Here is a 15,926-nt window from a genome sequence, read left to right as displayed (position 1 = left end):
TTCTTCAAGCCACTGTTATTTTGAGTTTTTGGTTCTTTACAGTGTAAGTTTATCCTAACTGATCTACAGTTCTCTTTATGAGGACTCAAGGGAGAAACAGCGTTCACATCTCAGCACTAAGAGAAGTCAGACCTCTTCTGAGAAACTAAAAAATCTTTTAGAAATACTGGGAGTCATGTAATCGATATGATTCTTTCTTTGCTTTGTTCACTGGGGAGTTCAGAGCCAAATTTGTAACCCGCACCCAGCAATCACTGTGCTGGATCTGTGCTCACTGTACTCCAGTCTTACTATTGCACTTTCTCATCCTGGGCTGTATGTTCTAATAACTGTTAATTTTATCCTTTTTCAGCAGATGTATTATTTTTGTAAGTAGCCTCAAATCTTGTAAAACAAGGTGGGGCGGGCCTAAGTTAAAAAAACTAACAAACATTCCTCAGTGGTCTAATAGAAATTTTAGTGTAACTTTATCAGGTTGAAAAGACTTGAGAGCCAGGCTCGGTGGCTCACACCTGTAATCCCAGTACTTTGGGAGGTCGAGGTAGGTGGGTCACTTGAGGTCAGGAATTCAAGACCAGCCTGGCCAACATGGTGAAGCCCCATCTCTACTAAAAATACAGACATTAGCTGAGCGTGATGACAGATGCCTGTAATGCCAGTTAGGAGGTTGAGGCAGGAGAGTCATTTGAAGGAGGCAGAGGTTGCCAGGAGCTGAGATCTAGCCACTGCACTGCAGCTGGGTGACACAGTGAGACTCTGTCTCCAATTAAATTGGGGATCTAATTAAACTAAAGAGCTTCTGCACAGCAAAAGAAACTATCAATCAATCACCAGAGTGAACAGGCAACCTACAGAATGGGAGAAAATTTTTGAAATCTATCCATCTGACAAAGGGCTAATATCCAGAATCTACAAAGAACTTAAATTTACAAGAAAAAACCAATCCCATCGAAAAGTGGGTGAAGGATATGAACAGACACTTCTCAAAAGAAGACATTTATGCAGTCAACAAACACATGAAAAAAAGCTAATCATCACTGGTCATTAGAGAAATGCAAATCAAAACCACAATGAGATTCCATCTCACACCAGTTAGAATAGAGATCATTAAAAAGTCAGGAGACAACAGATGCTGGAGAGGATGTGGAAAAATAGGAACACTTTTACACTGTTGGTGGGAGTATAAATTAGTTCAACCATTGTGGAAGTCAGTGTGGTGATTCCTCAAGGATATAGAACTAGAAATACCATATGACACAGCAATCCTATTACTGAGTACATACCCAAAGGATTATAAATTACTATAAAGACACATGTACATGTACGCTTATTGCAGCACTGTTCCCAATAGCAAAGACTTGGAACCAACCCAAATGCCCATCAATGATAGACTGGATAAAGAAAATGTGGCACATACACACCATGGCATACTATACAGCCATAGAAAAGGATGAGTTCATGTCCTTTGCAGGGACATGGATGAAGCTGGAAACCATTGTTCTCAGCAAACTAACACAACAGAAAACCGAAACACTGCATGTTCTCACTCATAAGTGGGTGTTGAACAATGAGAACACATGGACACAGGGAAGGGAACATCACATACCAGGGCAGGTCCAGGGGTGTTGGGTTAGGTGAGGGATAGCATTAGGAGAAATACCTAATGTAGATGATAGGTTGATGGGTGCAACAAACCACCATGACACATAAATACCTATTTAACAAACCTGTATGCTCTGCATGTTCCCCAGAACTTAAAGTATAATAATAATAGAAAGACTTGAGAAAGAGAATATAAATGTTATTCTAAGTGACAACTGGTGACAAATGGATAACCACCTTCTAGGACTCATTTGTCAATACTGGAGATTGAAATCTGGAGGTTCGGCCATCAGAACTCTTACAGAACACAGAAGCGTTTTAGTGGTCAGTTAGCATCTACTGGAAGGCTAAAATCAACTTGCCTCTATTTTCATTTATCTGGTAAATGGGAGGTGCAGCAGTAGCTGGTCCAGATTCTCATAGCATCATGAGAATCCACTCAGCTTTGCATGTACATCTAACACTCTTTCCACTTGAATTTGGTATAGATGTTTGCCCCTAAATAAACATCAGGTATTTGGAGGAGGGGCCTGAGCTGGATTCACCAGTTCAGATGTTGCCTGAGAAGCCAGAAAAGTATTTCTTGGAGACAACCCAGTTTCTTATTTTTTGTCTGTGAAGGGCCCTGAGAAAGATTCCAGGGTGAAGGTGAGCCCACTTTAACACAATTTCTCCTATCAGAGAATTAAAGTGAAAACCCAGGAGGCATCTGAAAATAGGCCAAATTCAAGTTCAGTTTTATTGACTGGCAATAGATCTCGTCACCAGTTCACAAGGAGCAATCTCAGATGATCACCTAGGTTTGTCTAAATCTCAGTTGAGGTTTGATTCAGGCTGGAAATAAATTTCTTACATCTCTCTCCCTGCTCACTTCAACCCTTAGGAATTCCACCTCTTATCACTGGGAAGCCCTTTCAGTGTGGCATGATGCTGGGTCAAAATGGAAGGTCAGCACTTACATATTTATGTAAAAACGTAATTCACTGACTTTAAAATCACTAGTGCATCTCCCTGCCTTCTAGACCTTGCCAGACCTTAAACACCATGTTATTGCAAGTCAGACCTTATTCATCTCCTGGGATGTTTTAATGTGGGATTACCTTCCTGTACAAGAACTTGTTAATTAATCATATGGACAATAATAGATCACAACAGACAAGCTGCAATCATAGATGGCTGCAATCATTTACAGAAGGAGCTTTAGGCCCCAAGAAAAGGTGCTCCAGAATTTCAGCGTTGGAAAGGTCCTGTCCTTGAGACCAGCCCTGTCATTTGATGGGTAGGGAACCTGAGATGAAGTGATCTGCTGAACAAAAATCACAGTGCCAGGCCAACCCTGAGTCCCTCCTAACTCCCAGATTAAGGATCTTCCCCTATTCCACACTGCCTTTCTTCCTCAGTCCTAAAAATAGATAGGAATGGGCTTTACATCCAGTTATACCAGGCTTCTCAGCTTTGTTTTATAATAAATTTAACCTATTAAAATAAAAGCTAGCTATAGCAAACATGAAGCATTTAATTGACTTTTTTTTCTATTTTTTTGAGCCTAAAACTAATTTATAATGGTCTGAATGACTCCGTCTCCTCTCCTTCCCACTCCCTCTCCCTCTTCTCCCTTCCTCTCTCTTTTCTTTCTTTCATCTTTCTATCTTTTCTATTCTTTCTTCCTTTCCCTTTCATTGCTTCCTCCCTCCCTCCCTCTTTCCTTCTTTCGACAGGGTTTCATTCTGTCACCTAGCCTAGAGTGCAGTGGCACGATCTCAGCTCACTGCAGCCACCATCTCCCTGGGCTCAAGCGATCCTCCCACTTTAGCCTCCCAAATAGCTAAGACTACAGGTATGTACCACCAGGCCTGATTAATTTTTGTTTATTTTTTGTAGAGATAAGGTCTCACTTAGTTGCCCAGGCTGGTCTCAAACTCCTGGACTCAAGTGATCCTCCTGCCTTGGCTTTCCAAAGTGCTGGGATTATGGGTGTGAGCTACTGTTCCTGGCATCACATTTCTTTAAAAAGCTAGTAAGAAACATCTGAGTGAGCCCAGGGCAGCTCAGCAAGGCCTCTGCAGGCAGACTGTATCACTAGACTCCCTCCTTACTGGGCAGGGTATCTATGAAAAAAGCAGCCCCTCAGGGACTTACAAATAAAGCCCCCACCTTCCTGGGACAGAGCACCTGGGAAAAGGGGCGGTTATGGGTACAGCTTTGGCAGACTTAAATGTTCCTGCCTGGCAGCTCTGAAGGAAGCAGTGGATCCCCCAGCACAGCGTTTGAGCTCTAATAAGGGACAGACTGCATCCTCAAGTGGTTTCCTGACCCCCATGTAGCCTGACTGGGAGATAATTCCCAGTAGAGGCTGAGATAAACCTCATACAGGAGCGCTCTGGCTGGCATCTGGTGGGTACCCTTTGGGGACAAAGCTATCAGTGGAAGGAACAGGCAGCAATTGTTGCTGTTCTGAAGCCCCCACTGGTGATTTCCAGGCAAGCAGGGTCTGGAGTGGACCTCCAGAAAACTCCAGCAGACCTGCAGCAGAGGGGCCTGACTGTTAGAAGGAAAACTAACAGAAAGAAATAGTTTCAACATCAACAGAAAGGACATCCACTCAGAGACCCTATCCAAAGGTCACTGACTTCAAAGACTAAAGGTAGATAAATCCATGAACGTAGAAACCAGCACAAAAAGGCTGAAAATTCCAAAAACCAGAATGCCTCTTTTCCTCTAAGGGATCACAACTCCTCACCAGCAAGGGAACAAAACTGGATGGAGAATGAATTTTATAAATTGACAGCAGCAGGCTTCAGAAGATGAGTAATAACAAACTTTTCCAAGCTAAAGGAGCATGTTCTAACCCAATGCAAGACAGCTAAGAACCTAGAAAAAAGGTTAGACAAAATGCTAACTAGAATAAACAGCATAGAGAAGAACATAAACAACCTGATGGAACTGAAAAACACAGCATGAAAACTTCGTGAAGCCTACAAAAGTTTCAGTAGCTGAATTGATCAAGCAGAAGAAAGGATATCAGAGATTGAAGATCAACTCAATGAAATAAAACAGAAGACAAGATTAGAGAAAAAAGAGTGAAAAGAAATGAACAAAGCCTCCAAGAAATATGAGATTATGTGAAAAGAACAAATCTACATTTGATTGGTGTACCTGAAAGTGATGGGGAGAATGAAACCAAGTTGGAAAACACTCTTCAGAATATTATGCGAGAGAACTTCCCCAATCTAGCAAGGCAGGCAAACATTCAAATTCAGGAAATACAGAGGCTACCACAAAGATACTCCTTGAGAACAGCAACCCCAAGACACATAATCATCAGATTCACCAGGGTTGAAATGAAGGAAAAAAACGCTCAGGGCAGCTAGGAGAGAAAGGTTGGGTTAACCACAAAGGGAAGCCCATCAGATTCACAGCAGATCTCTGGAGAAACTTGACAAGCAAGAATAGAGTGGGGGCCAGTATTCAAAATTATTAAAAAAGAGAATTTTCAACACAGAATTTAATATCCAGCCAAACTAAGCTTCATAGGCAAAGGAGAAATAAAATACTTTATGGACAAGCAACTGCTGAGAGATTTTGTTACCACCAGCCCTGCCTTACAAGAGCTCCAAAAGGAAGCACTAAACATGGAAAGGAACGACTGGTACTAGCCACTGCAAAAACATAATAAATTGTAAAGACCATTGATGCTATGAAGAAACTGCATCAACTAATGAGCAAAATAACCAGGTAGCATCATAATGGCAGGATCAAATTCACACATAACAATATTAACCTTAAATGTAAACAGGCAAAATGCCCCAGTTAAAAGACAGACTGGCAAATTGGATAAAGAGTCAAGACCCACCAGTATGCTGTATTCAGGAGACCCATCTCACGTGCAAAGACACACATAGGCTCAAAATAAAGGGATGGAGGAAGATTTACGAAGAAAATGAAAAGAAAAAAAAAAAAGCAGGGGTTGCAACCTAGTCTCTGATAAAACAGACTTTAAACCAACAAAGATCAAAAGAGATAAGGGCATTACATAATGGTAAAGGGATCAATGCAACAGGAAGAGTTAACAATCCTTAATACATATGCACCCAATACAGGAGTGCCCAGATTCATAGAGCAAGTTCTAAGAGACCTACAAAAAGACTTAAAGACTCCCACACAGTAATAGTGGGAGACTTTAACACCCCACTGTCAATATTAGGTAGACCAACAAGACAGAAAATTAACAAGGATATCCAGGACATGAACTTAGCTCTGGACCAAGCAGATTGAATAGACATCTACAGAACTCTCCACTCCAAATCAACAGTATATACATTCTTCTCAGCACCACATCACACTTATTCTAAAATTGATCACATAATTGGAAGTAAAGCACTCCTCACCAAATGCAAAATAATGGAAATCATAACAGTCTCTCAGATTACAGTGCAATCAAATAGAACTCAGGATTAAGAAACTCACTTAAAACCCTACAGCTATGTGGGAACTGAACAACCTGCTCCTGAATGACTACTGGATAAATGATGAAGGCAGAACTAAAGATGTTCTTTGAAACCAGTGAGTATGAAGACACAGTGTACCAGAATCTCTGGGACACATACAAAGCAGTGTGTAGAGGGAAATTTATAGCACTAAATGCTCACAAGAGAAAGCAGGAAAGATCTAAAATCAACACCCTAATGTCACAATTAAAAGAACTAGAGAAGCAAGAAAAAACAAATTCAAAAGCTAGCAGAAGACAAGAAATAACTAAGATCAGAGCAGAACTGAAGGAGATAGAGACACGAAAAACCCTTCAAAAAATCAGTGAATCCAGGAGCTGGTTTTTTGAAAAGATCAATAAATAGATAGATCACTAGCCGATTAATAAAAGAGAAAAGAGAGAAGAATCAAATAGACGCAATAAAAAATGATAAAGGGGATATCACGATTGATCCCACACAAATACAAACTACCATCAGAGAATACTATGAACACCTTTACATAAATAAGTCAGAAAATCTAGAAGAAATGGATAAATCCCTGGACACTTACACCCTCCTAAGACTAAACCAGGAAGAAGTCAAATCCCTGAATAGACCAATAACTAGTTCTGAAATTGAGGCAGCAGTTAATAGTCTACCAACCAAAAAAGGTCCAGGACCAGACAGGTTCACAGCAGAATTCTACCTGAGGTACAAAGAAGAGCTGGTACCATTCCTTCTGAAACTATTCCAAATAATAGAAAGAGAGGGACTCCTCCCTAACTCATTTTATGAGGCCAACATCATCCTAATACTAAAACCTGGCAGAGATACAGAAAAAAAGAAATTTCAAGTCAATATCCCCGATAAAGATCAATGCGAAAATCCTCAATAAAATGCTTGCAAACAGAATCCAATCGCACATCAAAAACCTTATCCATCACCATCAAGTCAGCTTCATCCCTGGGATGCAAGGTTGGTTCAAACTATGCAAATCTATAAACATAATCCATCACATAAACAGAATCAAAGACAAAAACCACATAATTATCTCAATAGATGCAGAGAAGACCTTTCACAAAATTCAACACCCCTTCATACTAAAAACTCTCAATAAACTAGGTATCAATGGAACATATCTCAAAATAATAAGAGCTGTTTATGAGAAACCCACAGCCAATATCATACTGAATGGCCCAAAGCTGGAAGCATTCCCTTTGAAAACTGGCACAAGACAAGGATGCCCTCTCTCCCCACTCCTATTCAACATAGTATTGGAAGTTCTGGCTAGGACAATCAGGCAAGAAAAAGAAATTAAGAGTATTCAATTAGGAAACAAAGAAGTCAAATTGTTTCTATTTGCAGATGACATGATTGTATACTTAGAAGACCCCATCATCTCAGCCCAAAATCTCCTTAAGCTGATAAGCAACTTCAGTAAAGTCTCAGGATACTAAATGAATGTGCAAAAATCACAAGCATTTCTATACACCAATAAGAGACAAACAGAGCCAAATCATGAGTGAACTCCCATTCATAATTGCTAGGAATTGTGAATGGGAGTTCGCTCATGATTTGGAATACAACTAACGAGAGTGAAGGACCTCTTCAAGGAGAACTACAAACCACTTCTCAAGGCAATAAAAGAGGACACAAACAAATAGAATATCATGCCATGCTCATGATTAGGAAGAATCAATATCGTGAAAATGGCCATACTTCCTAAAGTAATTTATTGATTCAATGCTATCCCCATCAAGCTACCATTGACTTTCTTCTCAGAATTGGAAAAAAACACCTTAAATTTTATATGGAACCAAAAAAGAGCCCAGATAGCTAAGAGTACCCTAAGCAAAAACCAAACAAACAAAAACAAAACAAAACAACAACAAAAAAGCTGGAGGCATCACACTGCCTGACTTCAAACTATATGACAAGGCTACAGTAATCAAAACAGCATGGTACTGGTATGAAAACAGAGATATAGACCAATGGAATAGAACAGAGGCCTCAGAAATAATGCCGTACATCTACAACCATCTGATCTTTGACAAACTTGACAAAAAAAAAAGCAATGGGGAAAGGATTCCCTATTTAATAAATGGTGTTGGAAAACTGGCTAGCCATATGCAGAAAACTGAAACTGGATCCTTCTCTTACACCTTATACAAAAATTAACTCAAGATGGATTAAAGAGTTAAACATAAGTCCCAAAACCATAAAAACCCTAGAAGAAAACCTAGGCAATACCATTCAGGACATATAGGCAATGGCAAGGACTTCATGACTAAAACACCAAAAGCAATGGCAACAAAAGCCAAAATTGACAAATGGGATCTAATTAACCTAAAGAGTTTCTGCACAGCAAAAGAAACCATCATCAGAGTGAACAGGCAACCTATAGAACAGGGAGAAAAGTTTTGTAATCTACCCATCTGACAAAGGGCTAATATCCAGAATCTACAAAGAACTTAAAAAAATTTACAAGAAAAAAACAACCCCATCAAAAAGTGGAAGGATATGAACAGATACTTCTCAAAAGAAGACATTTATACAGCCAAAAAACATGAAAAAAAGCTCATCATCACTGGGCATTACAGAAATGAAAATCAAAACCACAATGAGATAGCATTTCATGTCAGTTAGAATGGTAATCATTAAAAAGTTAGGAGACAACAGATGCTGGAGAGGATGTGGAGAAACAGGAATGCTTTTACACTGTTGGTAGGAGTGTAACTTAATTCAACCATTGTAGAAGACAGTGTGGTGATTCCTCAAGGATGTAGAATTAGAAATACCATTTGACTCAGCAGTTCCATTACAGGTTACATACCCAAGGGATTACAAACCATATACCCAAAGGATTATATCCAAAGGTATATACCCAAAGGATTATAAATTATTCTACTGTAAAGACACATGCACATGTATGTTTACTGCAGCACTATTCACAATAGCAAAGACTTGGAATCAACCCAATGTCCATCAATGATAGACTGGATAAAGAAAATGTGACACATATGCACCATGGAGTACTATGCAGCCATAAAAAGGATGAGTTCATGTCCGTCGCAGGGACATGGATAAAGCTGGAAACCATCATTCTCAGCAAAGTAACACAAGAACAGAAAACCAAAACACTTCATGTTCTCACTCATAAGTGGGTGTTGAACAATGAGAACACATGGACACAGGGAGGGGAACATCACACACCGGGGCCTATCGGTGTCGGGGAGTGGGGCATGCTAGGGGAGGGATAGCATTAGGAGAAGTATCTAACGTAGATGACGGGTTGATGGGTGCAACAAACCACCAAGACATATGTATATCTATGTACCTGCATGTTCTGCACATGTACCCCAGAACTTAAAGTATAATAATAAAAATAATTTAGTAGTAGCGCTGGTTTTCAATAAACATTGAACTTCAAAAAAAAGAAAAAAAAAAGGAAAAATCTGAATGTTGTATTTTTTTCCTTTTCTCAGAGTCATATAACATCCACAGCAGCCTTGAAGAGGAAATAAAGGGCAGATCTGGGCGGGTGTGGGGAGCAGGGCTCACTGAGATGCTCTCATCTCTCCTTTAGCTCATTGAGTAACATCTCCAAGTTCCTAAGTGCAAATTTAAAAATGAAGTGTAGGGGCTAAGTCATCAATGAACATCAGGACCTCAAATATAAGTTAGGAAGAAAGACTTGTTCTTTAGCATCTCTGTCCAAGAAAGAAGTACAGAGGTTTAGCTTAAGTTGATGTAGGAGGAGATGGCAACCAAGTGCACTATGGCCAAAATGAGGGCTTGTGATTTTATGTGCACTTCATTGCTGATGTCACCACTGATTCCCATAACTGTGGAGAATCTTGCACTGGCTACTTCTAAAATGGATATCTGGGGGACATTGTAGAAGATAGATTAAGCCTGTTACAGCAATAAACTTTCCTGGGGCTAACTTTAGCAAGAACTGAAATAGGAGATGGGTTATTTTCAGACTCTAGCATTCAGTGTTCAAAGGCCACGAGATCCCCATGAGAAGAATATGCACAACAGAAACAGCATCATCTTTAAACAAGGAACTATCTGCTTCTCCTCCTACCTCCCTTCTCTTTCATTATTGAAGCATTAAAAATATTCTCTCTGACAAAGGTGGCATGTTTTATTTTTCCAGTCAGGTTTCCTTGGAAACTGGTAAAACAGTGAGGGTGTGTGAGGCCCCGAGGAGAAGGCATCTTGAGAGTGCCTTACCTAATTGCAGGGATCAGTGGAGAGGGGATCAAGGGACAGACCCACTTTTCACATGGTTTTCTACTAAACAGGAAGTCAAACCCAAGGCTGTCTTACATATAAATTCCATTCTTTCACAACACTGCTGTTATAAAATTAACTGAGATAATCCATGAAGAGCACTTAGAAGAGTATTTGTCACATAGTGAACACTCAAACATTCAAACAAATGTTAGTTATTATTTAAAGTAAATAGGAAAACAATTTCTTCAAAGACATCTAGGAGAAAAAACCTTGACTAAGTGAATTATAACAACATTTCTAGCAATATGATTCTATAATTCAATTATTTGATATGAAGGTGGAAACTGCAAAAATTTTGATCCAATATTTATCGAGCATTCATTGACTTTAATGATATCAATAATTTCTTATTCTCTCAGGTAATATGAATAAATAGAAAGCCTTTGTAAATGAGATGAAAGGGAAAATTTCACAGCCCTAAAGAGAAAATACGATTTTATTCCAGTAGGCAAGTTTTAAGTAGACTTTCTATCAGAAACAAAGCTTCTAAGCAGGTGGCAAGACTCATAATATTGTGACACCTTAATTCTGTGTTTTGTGCAGAGCTGAAAACAATGGTAGAGTTGGAACTCTAGAAGGTAAAATTACCAAGAATGCACAGTCACACTTTGAAACAGGGAAACGCTCTGAAATCAACAACTATTTGCCAAATAAAAGGTGCCTCCCGAGAAATGTTCCATCAAGCGCTCTCCATTTTGTAAGCTTAAATCACACCACACATTTCACAAAGGAAGTGCCTATAAACTCCCATCCAAAATACTGGCTGGCTCAGGAATAGTAAGTTGTTCTCACCTTCATTGTTTCCTAAACAGATTGCCTAATTAGTGGGGTCAGCATACTAATGGCCTTCATTATGTCAATGGACTAAAAAATAGTACATTATACTTGAAACTGGGATATGGAAGACTGACCCATACAATTATTCACTACTGGGTTCTGGATCATTTTGGCCTCACAGACCCAAACACCTGACCTCAAAATCTCTAAGTGACACATGGAAAATGAACTTTTGGGACCCGGAAACCATAGTTTAGGACTCGCCAAACAAGGAGTGCTGTCAGTCACTTCCAAAGCAAACTCTGAGTATTGGGATGGTTTTCCTAGGGCTCTAAGGCTGAGGATAAAGCATCATTTGCTTTTCCTCTTTGAAAAGAGAATGAAAACAGGGAGAGTCTGGAAGAAGAAAAACTGTTAGACTACATGATAGAAAACCAGAGAGCTGTACTCAGAAAAGTTCAGTTACTCAACTCTATGATGTCAGTCCTTACTGACTGTTATAGACTGAAAGTTTATGAGCCCTTCCCCCAACATCCAATTCATATACCCAGACTCTACTCCCTACAGTGTGGCTGTATTCAGAGATGAGACCTCTAATGAAGTGATTAAGGCTAAATGAGGTCATAAGGGTGGGGCCCTGATCCAATAGGATTAGTGTCCTCATAAGAAGAGATACCAGAAAGCTTGTGCTGTCTCTGTCTCTATGTCCCCCTCTTTCCCCCCATGGTGCACGTGCACCAAGGGAAAGCCACGTGAAGACATAATGAGATGGCAGCCATCTGTAAGCCAAGAAGGAAGTCCTTACCAGAGACTGAATCTGCCAGAACCTTGATCTTGGACTTCTAAGCCCAGATCTGTGGGAAAATAAACTGTTGCTTAAGCCACCCAGTCTATGGTATTTTATTCTGGCAGCCCCAGTAGACTAATAACAATGCCCATATGGATGTTTATCTTTTTCGAGGATCTCATTTTTGAATGGAACTTTTTGGCTTTGAAATAAATCATTGTGTTCACTTAGTGTAATTTATTTTTAAATTGGCCTTTTTTCACTCATTCTTTATTGAGCCTTAGAAAAGCACAGTGGCACGATCTCAGCTCACTGCAACCTCTGCCTCCTGGGTTCAAGTGATTCTCCTTCCTCAGCCTCCCGAGTAGCTGGGATTATGGGTGCCAACCACCACACCTGGCTAATTTTCTTGTATTTTTAGTAGAGATAGGGTTTTACCATGTTGACCAGGCTGGTCTTGAACTCCTGACCTCAAATGATCCACCTACGTTGGCTTCCCAAAGTGCTGGGATTATAGGCTTGAGCCACCACACCTGGCCTGCATTTGTAATTTTTAACCAACTCATTCTCTGTAGTCTGTTCTCATCTTCTACGTTCCTATCACTTATCTCTTATCTATGAGATAAGTGAAAAAGAGGCAAGTTTACATATTTCTTTTTGGAAGGCAGTGCCATCTGAGACATTTGTCTTGCCTTCTGTGTGAACATTCTAAACCAACAGAGCTAACAGTTAAGTGGAAAACAGACTTCTTAAAAATGATAAATATTTGGTTGCCTGGTGGTAGAAAATAATTCACTCCCTTTATAATACCATCATATGGTTTGTTTTACATACAGATAGAAAAAAAAATCAAGAATTTGGCACCCTAAACACAACATGAGAAGGTTTCACTCAGTAATGGCCTCCTGAAAACAACTTAATCTTCTTGGGCAAGACTCTGAACTGAAATCAAGGTTTCAAAATATTTTGCTGTGAGTGATGAAGCTGTCTGGACCTAACTTTTCTGAGGGCCAAGAAACCATATTGTAAACATGCAAAATGGCTTCTGAAGAGTCTGGTGAAATGCAATTGTTTTCCCTCACTTCACATTTTGCTCCAATGATTCTGAGGTGCAACCTACAGACAAGATGGATTTCTTTCTGTATTGCTATAGTAAATTGGTTTTTGTAGTTTTCATGGGCTTTATAAATCTTGCTGGTACAATCCATAAGAGATTTGCTAACATAAAAGCTAACTGGAGAATCATAAGAAAATTAAAAAATCATTCTCATCATCTTATTATCAACTGGATTAAAATTACTCATAGGAACAGTAATATTAATGGTAATATTTCTTTCCAGGGTGGTAATGGAATTTTTTTCCTTTTTATTAATGGTCAGCCCTTAATGTATCTTATGTGAACAATTAATAGACCTTCTTTAAACTCCTTCAAAAAGCACAATGACAAATGGCATTTTAAATAGCAAGATGCTTAGTGAATATATAATTCTTTGTCCATATTAAAATTAAGGCAGGAACTCTAGAGTCTGATCTGTATCTATTTCGTCTTTTAAATGTATTGAAAGGCCTTTGAGTGCATCTTAAGCAGTTGGTAAATATTTTTCAGGTTATCACATACAGGAACTAGACCCTAATTTTTCCTAAAACATATGTATGTACAGAAAAACATCCCCTCCAGAAAATAGAACCCATATGCCAAGGCCTGGTCAATAAAAAACCTTAATTTTTGCTTGCTTTATAATTTGTCTTGGGTTTTCTCTAACACTAATGGATTTCTTTTCTAAGACAGTCATAGTTCTAACACTGTTTGAGCCTTGAAAAATCCAGTCTGTGCTGAGTTATGGTTGGTCACACTTGTAGTCCTAGGACTTTTGGGGGTCTGGGTAGAAGGACTGCTTGAGGCCAGGAGTTTGAGACCAGCCTGGGAAACACAGCAAGATCCATCTCTCCAAAAGATTTTAAAAAATTAACTGAGCATGGTAGCATGCACCTGTAGTCCTAAGTACTTGGGAAGCTGAGGTGGGAGGACAACTTGAGCCCAGAAGTTGGAGGCTGTGGTGAGCCATGATTGCACCACTGCACTCCAGCCTGGGTGATGGTACAAGATCCCAACTCTAAAAAATAAAATAAAATAAAAAATAAAAAACAATCCAGTCCGATGGAGAGTCTTCTGATATTCCTGTTTCTTTCACTATTCAGCTTTGGCGTCTCTCCCCCAGCACTGCTCTTGTGTTCTGGAGGTGTCAGACACAGATACACACACCGCACTTTTCACCAATGCCTTTACTTCTTAGGTGGCAGAACCTCGTATTATACTTCACTGATGTTCAAGGAAACTGAAAAACCAGGGAAATGCAGTTTTTGCCTATTTTTAAACTTTGAAAATGGTGGACCTGGCTGTTACCCCTTAATTATTTAGAAAGGTGACTTTCTCTTTGGAGGTTCCTAAACCCTGTATTTAACCTCACCACTGCGAAGAACTCAGGTGTTTGCTTACTTACGGTAAGATTTTAGGAAGAAAGACATCATATGAATTCCAGATACCATATGCTTGGATAATCTTGGAAATCCCTATCAGAGCTAACATTTTTTGACCAACATTTATTAAGAAATCTTCCAAAGAGGATCTAAAATCATAGCTGTAACTTTAAACAACGACAACAATCTGTAACAAAGTGCTGATTTTCATAATGACTGACCTCCCTCTTTTCCTCCCTTCCTCCCTTCCTTCCTTTCCTCCCTTCCTTCCTCCCTTCCTTCCTCCCTTCCTCCTTCCCTTCCTCCCTCCCTTCCTCCCTTTCCTTCCTTTCCTTTCTCTCTTTCCTCGTTCTCTCCTTCCCTTCTTCCCCCCTTCCCCTTCTTTCTTTTCGATGGGGTCGCCTAGGCTAAAGGGCACTGGTGTGATCATGGCTCACTGCAGCCTCTGCCTCCTGGGCTCAAGTGATCCTCCCACCTCAGACTCCGAAGTAGCTGTAACCATGGGTGCATACCACCACACCCCGCTAATTTTTTGTATTCTTGGTAGACATAGGGTTTTGTGATGTTGCCCAGGCTGGTATCAAACTCCTGAGCTCAAGTGATCCGCCCGCCTCGGCCTCCCAAAACTGGGATTGATTACAGGTGTGAGCCACCATGCCTGGCCATGGCATGTTTTTAAAAACCAACCTCAGAGATCTAAATTTAATAGTAGGAAGACATTTTTGAGCATTTTTTTTTTTATAAAAAAGAGAAATTAAAAACCACAGTCACTTCCATCATGTTTCCCCTACTCATTATTCACTTGGTGACATAAAACTCACTAACACTTTTATCAGCAGCATGAGGCTTTACGAAAGCACATCTTAAAAAGTTCACTGAGTTTAGGTAAAGATAATGATAGGGAGAAATAAGTCAGGGCTGAATTCCCAAAAAGAGAAAAAGCTTAATATGGCAAGGTAATATTTCAGTTGTAGAGTGAGAAAAAAAGAGCCTGCATTTTACACATTCTCTATCCCCAGCCATCTGTTATCTATCTTCCTGTCTCTGTATCTATCTGTCTATTGGTCAATCACATTCCTAGGAATGTGATTTTCTTATATAAATCTGTTTGCCCACTGGTGCATCTGGGAAGCTCTTAGCCCAAGCAAGGACAATTCTGATTTCCCTAAGGACAGAGGGAAATCTTAGAAGTGAAATGGAATAAAAACTGCAACACATAAAAAGTCGTCTCATGCTATGTGAAAATGTAGGACACAGTTTTAAAAAGTTGGAAGTTTTAGATTTTAGAATCTAAGGAATTTGCAAGTCTCTCCCCCTTCTACCCTCATTGTGAGCTTATTTAAAGGGTTTTGATGTGTCACAGCAGCAGGGATTATGATGCAGCAGGCAGACAGTTTTGCAGTACATGTGGGCCAAGTGCAAATCACCCATCTAGATCGGGAAAATTGAAATGTAAGAAAACGCCGGGTTCTGGGTGGGAGGGCATATTGCCTTGAACTATCTTTCAAACC

General features: G+C 39.7%; 1 protein-coding gene across 3 annotated transcripts in view; it reads right to left on the bottom strand.

The window, feature by feature from the left end:
* The window catches only part of SLC24A2 (solute carrier family 24 member 2), a 293,748-nt gene that overhangs the window by 45,024 nt on the left and 232,798 nt on the right, over positions 1-15,926 (bottom strand). The gene's annotated exons all lie outside the window — the stretch shown is intronic.

Source organism: Aotus nancymaae, unplaced genomic scaffold (assembly GCF_030222135.1).
Source record: "Aotus nancymaae isolate 86718 unplaced genomic scaffold, 86718_ANA_hifiasm-v0.15.2.pri h1tg000003l, whole genome shotgun sequence".
Taxonomy (NCBI): domain Eukaryota; kingdom Metazoa; phylum Chordata; class Mammalia; order Primates; family Aotidae; genus Aotus; species Aotus nancymaae.
Note: the sequence above shows the minus strand (reverse complement) of the source record. Positions and strands in the feature narration are given on the sequence as shown.